This window comes from Ipomoea triloba, chromosome 10 (assembly GCF_003576645.1).
Source record: "Ipomoea triloba cultivar NCNSP0323 chromosome 10, ASM357664v1".
NCBI classification, from domain to species: Eukaryota; Viridiplantae; Streptophyta; class Magnoliopsida; order Solanales; family Convolvulaceae; genus Ipomoea; species Ipomoea triloba.
Window position 1 is genome coordinate 10114315 of NC_044925.1, and position 13225 is coordinate 10127539.

Genomic DNA, 13225 nt, shown 5'->3' on the forward strand with positions numbered 1-13225 from the left:
CTTCTCCAACACTATACTGATTTCTCTCCTCACTTCTCCTGATTTTTCCTCCCCACACAACCCATCTATTTATAGGCAAAAGGGAAAGGAAGACAAATCTTGAAGAGAAAGACATATGGGATAAGAATGAAGAAACTTGGAGATCAAGTCTCTATTTATAGCAACTCTAAATTAATTTAATATAAGCATGTGGTGCCTGGAGTTGCCAAGTGTCAAATTCATGTGGTAACTCAAGGAAAATATCTTTGGCTAGACTGTTAAGGGTTAAAACAGATATAGTTACGGTAGGAAATAATTTAGGTAGGGGTAAATTCGAAACCAAAATTATCCCGAACTCAATTCTAACCTTAATTTCTAAAATCGGGCAATGTTCGGTACATCGCGAAATACAGCGATGCTACGGTCGAAATAAATTTTCACTATTACGGGCTAATTTAATTAAATAGGAAATTCAAGATTAATGGTATGATGCCTAATAACCCACTTCTAGGACAAACGGGACAGAACACATACTCCTAAAAATTTTTACGGTAGAAAAATTAGAGAATTATAAATGGGCCAAAAAGAATTGGGCTAAAATAATTAATTTGGAATTGGGCTAAAGTTAGGTTCAGAACATTACGAAATAATCACATTTGGGCTTAGGGATTTAAGTAGTAAAATAAAAAAAATAAGTTTACCCAATGCCCATAACAAAATAGTTAGATTTATATAAAATAATAATAATAATAATCCCTTTTTGAAAATATTTATTAAAGTAATAATATTAGGAAAATACGGGGTATTACATCAATACAATTCAAAAACCGTTTGTCATCCCCGGCAACGGCACCATTTTTTTGGTTCAGTGTAGGTTTAGGGTGGTGAGGTGGAATGAAGGTGGTAAAACGAGGAAAGAGTTCCCCGAGTGTCGTGTTCTCAAGGATGACAAATTGGAGTTGAATTAAGTGTTGGCATTTAGGAGGTTGGGAGGCAAGAGTCACAAGAATGGCTAGAAAATGAAAGAATCATAAAAATAAAGGGGAGCAATAGCGAAATAAGGTAAACGATGTAAAGGAAACGGGGATTGGGACTCTAAGCTAGCTCATACAGTTAACACTACTAGGGGAATTATAAACAATGCGATTCGGACTCAACTAGGGGGTTCACAGCACATCACCGAGTGGAGTCACACTCGGACTCCCACATCCTCATTCAATTGGGGCATTTTATCGAACACCTTGTCTACCACTCCTCCCGGACCTCATTCTTCCGGATAGAGGGCGAGGATGTAGATGATTTGGACTCGTGAGGACCCGCTATCGCGCAATCACTCACTTTCACAGAGCTTTCTACCTAATGTGGCCACACTTAGGCACAAATCGTATCAAACATCAATCACACAAGTCTTAGAATCATAATTCATCATGTCTACAATCAATTGGAAATATTTCAACACATCATCCACATCAACTACTTTGGGGCCACCAATCCCCTAACCTAATCTAAGCAAACATCATTCAAGGCAAAAGGAATAAATAAGAGATAACAATAAAGGATTATAAGGAAATAGTAATGAAATTAACAAAGATAAGAGTATAGAAGAGTTACCACTTGAATCTAAGAAATCCTATTACATCTTCACTCTCATCAATCTAGCTAAATCTTCCATTGGAGAATCAATCTATACTAAGGAAAGGGGGATTTCCCCCAAAGGGGAGAGAAAAATTGAAATCATATCTGAAAAATTAGGGCCTCCTCTCAAAAATGCTGGAGAAGGATTTAAATAGCCAATTAAAAGTCAAAATTTCGAAATTGCCCTTAATGGTCCGGTCCACGTCTCATCCACGCGTGGAACTACACTGGAATTGTTACACCCTCCTCCACGCGTGGAGTGATCGCTGCTCGGTTGCTTCTCCGTTTGTTCTTTCTTTTCAGCCTCGGATCCTATTCTGTCCTGCGGGAATGACTTCGAAACATACTATAAAGCTGAGTTTGCAAATTTGATCACATCAGAGTCTTTTACGCATGAAATGATTACAAATGGGGGTGACAAAATCGCTCAATAACGTCCTAGAACTTTTAAACTCGACTATTCTTGGCGCTTATCAAGACCTGAAGGCCAATTTCTATGCACCTGAAGTCCAATGCAAGATAAAGAAGTCGATTGGAGCTAGAAGATCAAGACTTGAAGACCCTCAACCGTGAGGAAACGTCAAGAGTAGATGCTGACACGCCAAGAAGATGCTTCGAGGTCGATGGTGAAGAACCTCGCGCGAGCTAAGCTTGGAAATGATGGAGCTTGAAGAACCGGAATGTGAGGTCGAGATGTGCAGACGTTAAGGTAGTTCTATCTCCCTTTGAAGAGGCAAAGAAGAAGCAAGTTAGAAGCTGTGAACGTGGTAGCGGTAAAGACCAAGATAAGTAAGCAACTTGGACTTCTAAGATGCATGAAGATAAGAAGAAGCGTCGTATGTAAATCATCTGATTCCTTCGTCACATGAGTAGCAAGGGCAAGAATCGTCAATTGATCAAGCGTGGCGATCGAATCGCTAAACCGAAGAGACCGCTTGAAGTCGAGATTCTTTATTCTTCTTGAAACCGAATTCCTCTCTTCTCTTTGAAGCACCTAATACCCCTTTCGTCGAGAAATCCCTTCTATCTATTATAAACCTCATCGTTATCTCCTCTTGAAGCCGAATTTCTTTCTTTTCCTTGGAGAACTGAATACCGTATCATTGAAAAATCCTTTCTATGTTTTCAAACCTCGTTCTTAATTTCTTCTCGAAATGATTATGTGCAAGGTGACAACCTTATTTCCTCAGTTGTAGCCTTGATAACCTTGATTCTACTCTTAACCGACATTGTCCTTGAAATTGAAACCTTAAACCCTTCATTCTCTCTTCCATATCGAACCAAATCTTCAAAGCTAAGCGTATATTATATAAATATTTTCCTCTATCTTATGAAGAGAAATCAGTGAGAATTTTGGGCACCCAGGCAAGAGGAGCACATCAGAAAGCAGTGAAGTCTACTAAGGTGATGTGTTCCAACCATGTGGCCAAAGGAGCGACCTAGGAGTTGGACGATGAGATGAGAAATCGTTTCCAGCTTTGTTTGATCCAAGATAAGCTAGTTTAAGCTTTAGATAGATTTCTTTTAGGTTGCGTGTTATTTCGCTTCCTTAGGATTGGGTAGTTTTGTGCTTGGCAGTAGCTATATTGAAGTCTTAGAGTTGCGAATAGAACTCTTTTCCGACATATCAATTGGCTTGGCATCCCTGATCTATTCTGAACTCATTTTTTGGCATCTAATCCTTTTTCATGAATCCCCATTTGCTCATTATCATTCTCGTATCGTTGAGAATTCTTTAACCTTCGCTTTGTTGACATAATTCCGTTCCCGATTGGCTTTGAGCTTCGGGGACGAAGCTCCTTTTAAGGGGAGTAGAGTGTGACACCCCGTAATAAATTATTCTGAAATTACCCTCCATGATTATTTTCTAAAATTAAATCCATTCTTTCTAGTAAGCCGAATTCTTGAATTAAGAATATTTCCTAAGGTAATTCCAAATCAAAAGCCCAATTCTGTATATATATATATATATATATATATATATATATATATATATATATATAATCAGATGAGACAACATATTTAGGTGAGAAATAAGAATTATTTTTGAGCATCGATCTATGGGTTTTTTTATGTTTGAGATTATTCTTTTCCCTTTTCCTTTTTTGGTTAGTATTAATTATTGGGGGTTTTATGTAATTTTACATGTGTTTTAATTTTGTAAGGAATTCTATTAATATATTATGCTTGATTATAAGTGTTTTAATTTTGGTAGGATTGTTTTTTCTTTTTTTCTTTCTTCTTGGTTGCTTGTTTTCTCTCTGCTCTTGTTTCGCTGGCAGCGTCATATCCTTGGTAATATTTTCTTCTATTTCATGTTACTATGTGCACATATTTATCCGGCTGTGTGCATATGTGGCCTGTCATCATGGTTTCTGTTAGCTTTATGCTTTTTTATTACTTATTCTGCATATTCGTTTTAGTTTTTATTTTTCCCGTTTTGACGAACACATAGTTGTCAATCGATGTGCACTCACTACTATCCAGATTTCATTTCATTCGACTGTGTTATTCGACAGCGTAGATTTTTTTTACTTCATATGTGCACACAGCTATCTTCCAAAGTGCACACGCAGGCTCTATGATTGACATATCTTTCGAAGTATTGGGTCCTAGTGTGTGACATGGTGATCAAGCCATTTATTGGTTAGAGATTTCGCAAGTTGGACGGTGGTGTCGAGTTCTGTATCCACTATACATCTACTGTTGGGTTTGATGTTCATTGTAGCACGAATTCAAAGAATAGGCGGGGGAGATGTTGAGGAAGTATTTAGCATGTTCTTGTCAAGGATTTGAGAAGCCTGCCAGGGAGGTGTGCCCAGTTGGTGAGGGAGTTGATGGCTCTTCCATATCGCCTAATTAGAGGCGTTGGGTTACGAATAGGGTTAGTTGTAATGCCAACAAGATTGTTCAACACTTTGTATTTTTTTATGAGACTTGGATTATCTCTATGGTTTAATCTGAATAGTGTAATCTTGGTTTTTGGTTTATGCTTGATGTTTTTTACCCCTACATATTATTGAACGTTGTTGCCATACAAATGATTGGTCATGTGTGTGCTCCTACTTTAGGATGTGTGTGCATGTGAGTGTAAACTCATGTGCTGTAAAACACGTTGGTGTGTGTACCAAAGTATTTAACCGCGTGCCGTCTGGACACATTCGACGTGCACAGCGTGTAAATTTTTTTTCCCATAATCGGGTAACAGGCTGATCAGAATTGGGTTAACTCTGGGGGTTTAATCTGGATAATTAAATATGAATTTTTTTATATGGTTGCCGTTCTTTGATACCCACAAATTTCTGTAATTTGTAGAGAATAAAACGACTTAACATGTGTGTGCACCTACTAGAGGCTGTGTGTGCATGTTAGTGTGACCTCCTACAGTGTTCAGTGTGTCGCTGTGTGCACCTCAGTTTAGTACCACCTGCCTTAAAAACTCATAGGGTGTGCATGCAAGTTAAACTCGGTGTGCATCTTAGTTTAAACTGGAGTGCTAAAAAGTTAGTGAGTGTGCACCACTACTCAAGCCTAATCCACGCCCATTGTTATCATCCCCAATACTAAATACATTGTTCCCAACATAAACCATTACTAAGTAAACCAAACTCAATGTTTCCAAAAAAAAAAATGTTTACTTTAATAACAAAATCAATACATCTGGTAGCAAAATAAAATCGGTGTCCGCCATGGTTCACAGTAACCCCTCTTCTCAGTTCTCTTGTGTCACATAATTGTGGAATAGAGCATGTTGGAAATCAATTGCACACTTGATGTTGGAAGCTCGGTGGTCGTTGATCTCTGCCAGTGAGTTATCAATGATCTCAATCTTTATCTTTACCATGTTCACGCTAATTACATAGAAGTGCCTACTTTGGAATATCGGCAAAATAACCTGCACACCGGTTGGGATACCTATTAGGAACGCTAAACAAAAAGCCATGTCCATCATGCCCAATTTGTGTTTGCAGTTGTGCTTAACCTACACACCGGTTTGGTGTGGCTGTGAATTAGTTGTCTAAAATTAGTTACATTAAACATAATACTAAGACAGTGTGCATCTCACTGTTCTGGTATGTACATATCATATAGAAACCATGTGACTTATGTTTGGAGTACACGTGTGCACGTACGTAATGAGCAGTGTGCACTTTAATGATAAGTCATATGCATGCTAGATCATTTATGCAGTATGGTAAATGTGCACCTATAATTGCCCGTGTGCACTATGCTAAATATGTATCTGCACTCTTGAAAACTACAATAGCATGACAAAGTATTCCACAAATCATACTACACTACGAACATTATACATAATAATAATAATAATAATAATAATAATAATAAAACCAGAAACTAATGGAAGCCAAGATGGTAGCACACATATGCACACACTAAATTTCAGATATGCACACATTCACGTGTACATGACTTCGAAATCACAGCCGTAAGCACTATCACAGCCGTAAAAAAAATTATGAATCGTTAAATCTCTGTAGACAAATTCCTTTTTTTTTTTTTGTTTTTTTAGATCACATTGCTTGCTCTCTTCTACGAAAATGCTCACCCCCACCGGCGTATATCCACCAATCTCTACCCACCCTAATGTAAAACTCCAAATATGTGTAAAGTCCAACAGGCGGTATATGCGGTTCAACCCTAATCTGGTTCGCACACCATCACCTTCTACTCAACATGCGTCTAAGCCCTAACAAACCATCATCAAGCTACAGAAACCTACAACGGTTCACACATTTGGTCGCACCAAAACCCTAGCCTGGATTGGGTTTTTACCAGCGGCAATACAACGCCAATAACAATCAACAGAAAAAGCATACCTTTGCTTTCTGTTCGGCTCCTTGCCCCACGTCGCTGCTTCTCTCGCCATCTCAAATAAGCCATTACCCACCGGAGTAAGCTACGAACAACGTTGTCTGCAAATGGACTTTGTATTGGTGATTGTAGTTCAAATGTATGAAGTCGATGGAGTGGGCAGAGGAAAAGTAGGTGGTTTCCTATATTATCGAACCAACACTGCACACACTATTACAACTTTGCCCTTACATTGCCTGCTAAAATAAAAAAAATCAGCGTATTATGAAAGATTCCCATTAAAATCTTTCCACCAAATCTCACTGTGACACCCCAACTTTTCACTAGCCGAGATAGCTAAACTTTAACGCAAAAGCTGCCTATCTCAACTATCAAACATACATAGCGGAAGCGATTTATAACCTAAAGGGGTATCATGCCACATCTAGGTAAGAGAAAACACGGCCTAGATGCACAGGCTAACCAAAAGAACTGAACTGCATAGATATAATCCTTAGGTAATATCAAAACATCCGAAAATCTAAGCAAGAGTATATAATCTCATCATTGGCTCACAGGCCCAAACATAAAGTCTAAAACAACATAACTATGTCTAAGCTGCCTCATAAGGATAAGCTCTACCGCGCTCTCGCTTAGACTTATTGCATACCTGGAAAACATACAAGAAACCATTAGCAAAAGACTGCTAAGCAACCACCACTCACACCCGCAAGGAAATACATATATATAGTAAGTTTGTAAATAGGTTTACACACCCATATAGAATATATGTACACCAACGAACTGTTCAGCATTTAAAATTGGATACTCAACAACAATACGCTGAATAAAGGATAAACCAAGACTCCTCAACAATATCAATATTCAATTGAATTGCACAAGACAACAAGATATCAACAGAATCAAGGATTCAATAGAATACTCATAAGAAACGACCAACAAGAATATATCCAAGAAATAATCAACAACCAACGAGATATGATATAACTCAAGAATCAAGTAAGAGACCAAACAGACCTCAACCTAAGGATAAGTACTAACCCTTACCCTCCAACCAACACCAACCCTCAAACCAAACATCAAACCCAAACTCAGTTCACGAAGGCATATAATGCCCGAATCATTAAGGCAAATGGTGCCCAAATACATAGAGGTAAATGGTGCCCAAATACACAAAAGCAGATCGTGCCTGAATACATAGAGGCAAATATTCCTCAACTACACAAATGGCAAATAGTGCCCATATATACAAATGGAAAATAGTGCCCATATACACAAATGGCAAATAGTGCCCATATACACAAATGGCAAATAAAGCCCCAAAATACACAAAGATACTCAAAGATCCACCCTCCACATCTAACCTCAACCTCAGCCCAAGAACAATCACTCAGAGTGTTCATCTCAGATTATGAACACAAACCAACTCCCAGATAATATAATCAAGGATTCAACTAAACAAGAGACTCAAAAGATGGACCAAGAGATATGAATAAATACTCCAAAGACATGGTAAAATACCGAACAAAATACTCCAACAAGGTTCAGAACAAAAGGGGAAACAACCAAACAAACAGACCACATAATAGCTCACTGGAACAGAACTCCCAGCAGAACTAACGGAACCCTCCAACGGAACTCCGCCCTCCGCCACTCTCCTCTGCAAGAAGGGAGCGGACCACCTCGACAGAACCCTCTCTTCTGCCATCCCTCACCATGAACCACTTACGGAAGACTCCAGCGGGACACATTATACCGCTGGGGTACTCCGCAAGGGCAAACCCAAACCTCAGATCACAGACTCAGATAGAATACGCAATGTTCAGATCAGAATACAAAAATAGGATCAGAATGTTCAGATTACAACTCCCAGAAGCCAAATAAACAAGGAATCCATACCAATAAATATCCATAAACATCAATACACAAAGGATCAAGAACACAAGTCCATAATCCATCAAAAATGAGTTCACAGACAACAACAAATAGGCTAACAGCAAGGAAATCATCAGGATTCCAATACACCAAATAATATCATAGATTGAGAGTGTGAAAATAGATTTTGGTGGACATAGTGGTTACCTCTTGAAGCACACTTCACCCAAGAACTCTCAAACCTCCTCACAAAGCTTCACCTCCACCTTGATCATCTTTTCCCCAAAAGATCCCCAAAAGAACAACATAAGAACTTGTATAAAGATTATGAAAATAACATGATGCAAGGTATATTCCTAGAGATAGACACTTACCCAAGCCTTAACAATCCTAAAAGAGCAATCTTGACTTGAATCTTGAAGATGAAAGTGTAGGATTCACTTAGGGTTCTTTAGAGGTGAAAGGAGTAGGGTGGATTATTCTTGCAGGAAATGAAAAGGGAAATAGGGTTGCAAGTACGAGGCTTTTATATTAGTAGGGAAAGATCATTACATATATTATGTATGTATCAACTAGAGTAAGACATAAAATAATGGGCCCTTATAAAATGGGTCACACATTATTCATTATACTACTAGTTTGTAAGAAGTTAATCTCCCAAGAATAAATATATATATATAGATTGGGCCATTATATAAATACTCTTACTTATAAGAATTGTAAGGATCCATATTAGAATAAATCCCTTACAAGAATTAAATCAAGAATTGGGCTTTTGATAAATAATTAATTCTGGATTCAAGGAATATATATATATATATATATATATATAATATATATATATATATATATATATATATATCAATTAGAAAGACTAAGCCCAATTAAATCAAATAAATCGCCCGGTGGAATTAATTACCGGTCTCAAGGCTTGAACGAATTTACGGGGTACTACACTCTCCCATTAATTTGATAAATCCTATGGTCAAGATTATGTCCTATTTCTCACCTAGATGTCTTGTCTCATATGAAGTCTACCCTATACATATATATATATATATATATATATATATATATATATATATATATATATATATATATATATATATATATATNGTGTGTGCTCCTACTTTAGGATGTGTGTGCATGTGAGTGTAAACTCATGTGCTGTAAAACACGTTGGTGTGTGTACCAAAGTATTTAACCGCGTGCCGTCTGGACACATTCGACGTGCACAGCGTGTAAATTTTTTTTCCCATAATCGGGTAACAGGCTGATCAGAATTGGGTTAACTCTGGGGGTTTAATCTGGATAATTAAATATGAATTTTTTTATATGGTTGCCGTTCTTTGATACCCACAAATTTCTGTAATTTGTAGAGAATAAAACGACTTAACATGTGTGTGCACCTACTAGAGGCTGTGTGTGCATGTTAGTGTGACCTCCTACAGTGTTCAGTGTGTCGCTGTGTGCACCTCAGTTTAGTACCACCTGCCTTAAAAACTCATAGGGTGTGCATGCAAGTTAAACTCGGTGTGCATCTTAGTTTAAACTGGAGTGCTAAAAAGTTAGTGAGTGTGCACCACTACTCAAGCCTAATCCACGCCCATTGTTATCATCCCCAATACTAAATACATTGTTCCCAACATAAACCATTACTAAGTAAACCAAACTCAATGTTTCCAAAAAAAAAAATGTTTACTTTAATAACAAAATCAATACATCTGGTAGCAAAATAAAATCGGTGTCCGCCATGGTTCACAGTAACCCCTCTTCTCAGTTCTCTTGTGTCACATAATTGTGGAATAGAGCATGTTGGAAATCAATTGCACACTTGATGTTGGAAGCTCGGTGGTCGTTGATCTCTGCCAGTGAGTTATCAATGATCTCAATCTTTATCTTTACCATGTTCACGCTAATTACATAGAAGTGCCTACTTTGGAATATCGGCAAAATAACCTGCACACCGGTTGGGATACCTATTAGGAACGCTAAACAAAAAGCCATGTCCATCATGCCCAATTTGTGTTTGCAGTTGTGCTTAACCTACACACCGGTTTGGTGTGGCTGTGAATTAGTTGTCTAAAATTAGTTACATTAAACATAATACTAAGACAGTGTGCATCTCACTGTTCTGGTATGTACATATCATATAGAAACCATGTGACTTATGTTTGGAGTACACGTGTGCACGTACGTAATGAGCAGTGTGCACTTTAATGATAAGTCATATGCATGCTAGATCATTTATGCAGTATGGTAAATGTGCACCTATAATTGCCCGTGTGCACTATGCTAAATATGTATCTGCACTCTTGAAAACTACAATAGCATGACAAAGTATTCCACAAATCATACTACACTACGAACATTATACATAATAATAATAATAATAATAATAATAATAATAAAACCAGAAACTAATGGAAGCCAAGATGGTAGCACACATATGCACACACTAAATTTCAGATATGCACACATTCACGTGTACATGACTTCGAAATCACAGCCGTAAGCACTATCACAGCCGTAAAAAAAATTATGAATCGTTAAATCTCTGTAGACAAATTCCTTTTTTTTTTTTTGTTTTTTTAGATCACATTGCTTGCTCTCTTCTACGAAAATGCTCACCCCCACCGGCGTATATCCACCAATCTCTACCCACCCTAATGTAAAACTCCAAATATGTGTAAAGTCCAACAGGCGGTATATGCGGTTCAACCCTAATCTGGTTCGCACACCATCACCTTCTACTCAACATGCGTCTAAGCCCTAACAAACCATCATCAAGCTACAGAAACCTACAACGGTTCACACATTTGGTCGCACCAAAACCCTAGCCTGGATTGGGTTTTTACCAGCGGCAATACAACGCCAATAACAATCAACAGAAAAAGCATACCTTTGCTTTCTGTTCGGCTCCTTGCCCCACGTCGCTGCTTCTCTCGCCATCTCAAATAAGCCATTACCCACCGGAGTAAGCTACGAACAACGTTGTCTGCAAATGGACTTTGTATTGGTGATTGTAGTTCAAATGTATGAAGTCGATGGAGTGGGCAGAGGAAAAGTAGGTGGTTTCCTATATTATCGAACCAACACTGCACACACTATTACAACTTTGCCCTTACATTGCCTGCTAAAATAAAAAAAATCAGCGTATTATGAAAGATTCCCATTAAAATCTTTCCACCAAATCTCACTGTGACACCCCAACTTTTCACTAGCCGAGATAGCTAAACTTTAACGCAAAAGCTGCCTATCTCAACTATCAAACATACATAGCGGAAGCGATTTATAACCTAAAGGGGTATCATGCCACATCTAGGTAAGAGAAAACACGGCCTAGATGCACAGGCTAACCAAAAGAACTGAACTGCATAGATATAATCCTTAGGTAATATCAAAACATCCGAAAATCTAAGCAAGAGTATATAATCTCATCATTGGCTCACAGGCCCAAACATAAAGTCTAAAACAACATAACTATGTCTAAGCTGCCTCATAAGGATAAGCTCTACCGCGCTCTCGCTTAGACTTATTGCATACCTGGAAAACATACAAGAAACCATTAGCAAAAGACTGCTAAGCAACCACCACTCACACCCGCAAGGAAATACATATATATAGTAAGTTTGTAAATAGGTTTACACACCCATATAGAATATATGTACACCAACGAACTGTTCAGCATTTAAAATTGGATACTCAACAACAATACGCTGAATAAAGGATAAACCAAGACTCCTCAACAATATCAATATTCAATTGAATTGCACAAGACAACAAGATATCAACAGAATCAAGGATTCAATAGAATACTCATAAGAAACGACCAACAAGAATATATCCAAGAAATAATCAACAACCAACGAGATATGATATAACTCAAGAATCAAGTAAGAGACCAAACAGACCTCAACCTAAGGATAAGTACTAACCCTTACCCTCCAACCAACACCAACCCTCAAACCAAACATCAAACCCAAACTCAGTTCACGAAGGCATATAATGCCCGAATCATTAAGGCAAATGGTGCCCAAATACATAGAGGTAAATGGTGCCCAAATACACAAAAGCAGATCGTGCCTGAATACATAGAGGCAAATATTCCTCAACTACACAAATGGCAAATAGTGCCCATATATACAAATGGAAAATAGTGCCCATATACACAAATGGCAAATAGTGCCCATATACACAAATGGCAAATAAAGCCCCAAAATACACAAAGATACTCAAAGATCCACCCTCCACATCTAACCTCAACCTCAGCCCAAGAACAATCACTCAGAGTGTTCATCTCAGATTATGAACACAAACCAACTCCCAGATAATATAATCAAGGATTCAACTAAACAAGAGACTCAAAAGATGGACCAAGAGATATGAATAAATACTCCAAAGACATGGTAAAATACCGAACAAAATACTCCAACAAGGTTCAGAACAAAAGGGGAAACAACCAAACAAACAGACCACATAATAGCTCACTGGAACAGAACTCCCAGCAGAACTAACGGAACCCTCCAACGGAACTCCGCCCTCCGCCACTCTCCTCTGCAAGAAGGGAGCGGACCACCTCGACAGAACCCTCTCTTCTGCCATCCCTCACCATGAACCACTTACGGAAGACTCCAGCGGGACACATTATACCGCTGGGGTACTCCGCAAGGGCAAACCCAAACCTCAGATCACAGACTCAGATAGAATACGCAATGTTCAGATCAGAATACAAAAATAGGATCAGAATGTTCAGATTACAACTCCCAGAAGCCAAATAAACAAGGAATCCATACCAATAAATATCCATAAACATCAATACACAAAGGATCAAGAACACAAGTCCATAATCCATCAAAAATGAGTTCACAGACAACAACAAATAGGCTAACAGCAAGGAAAT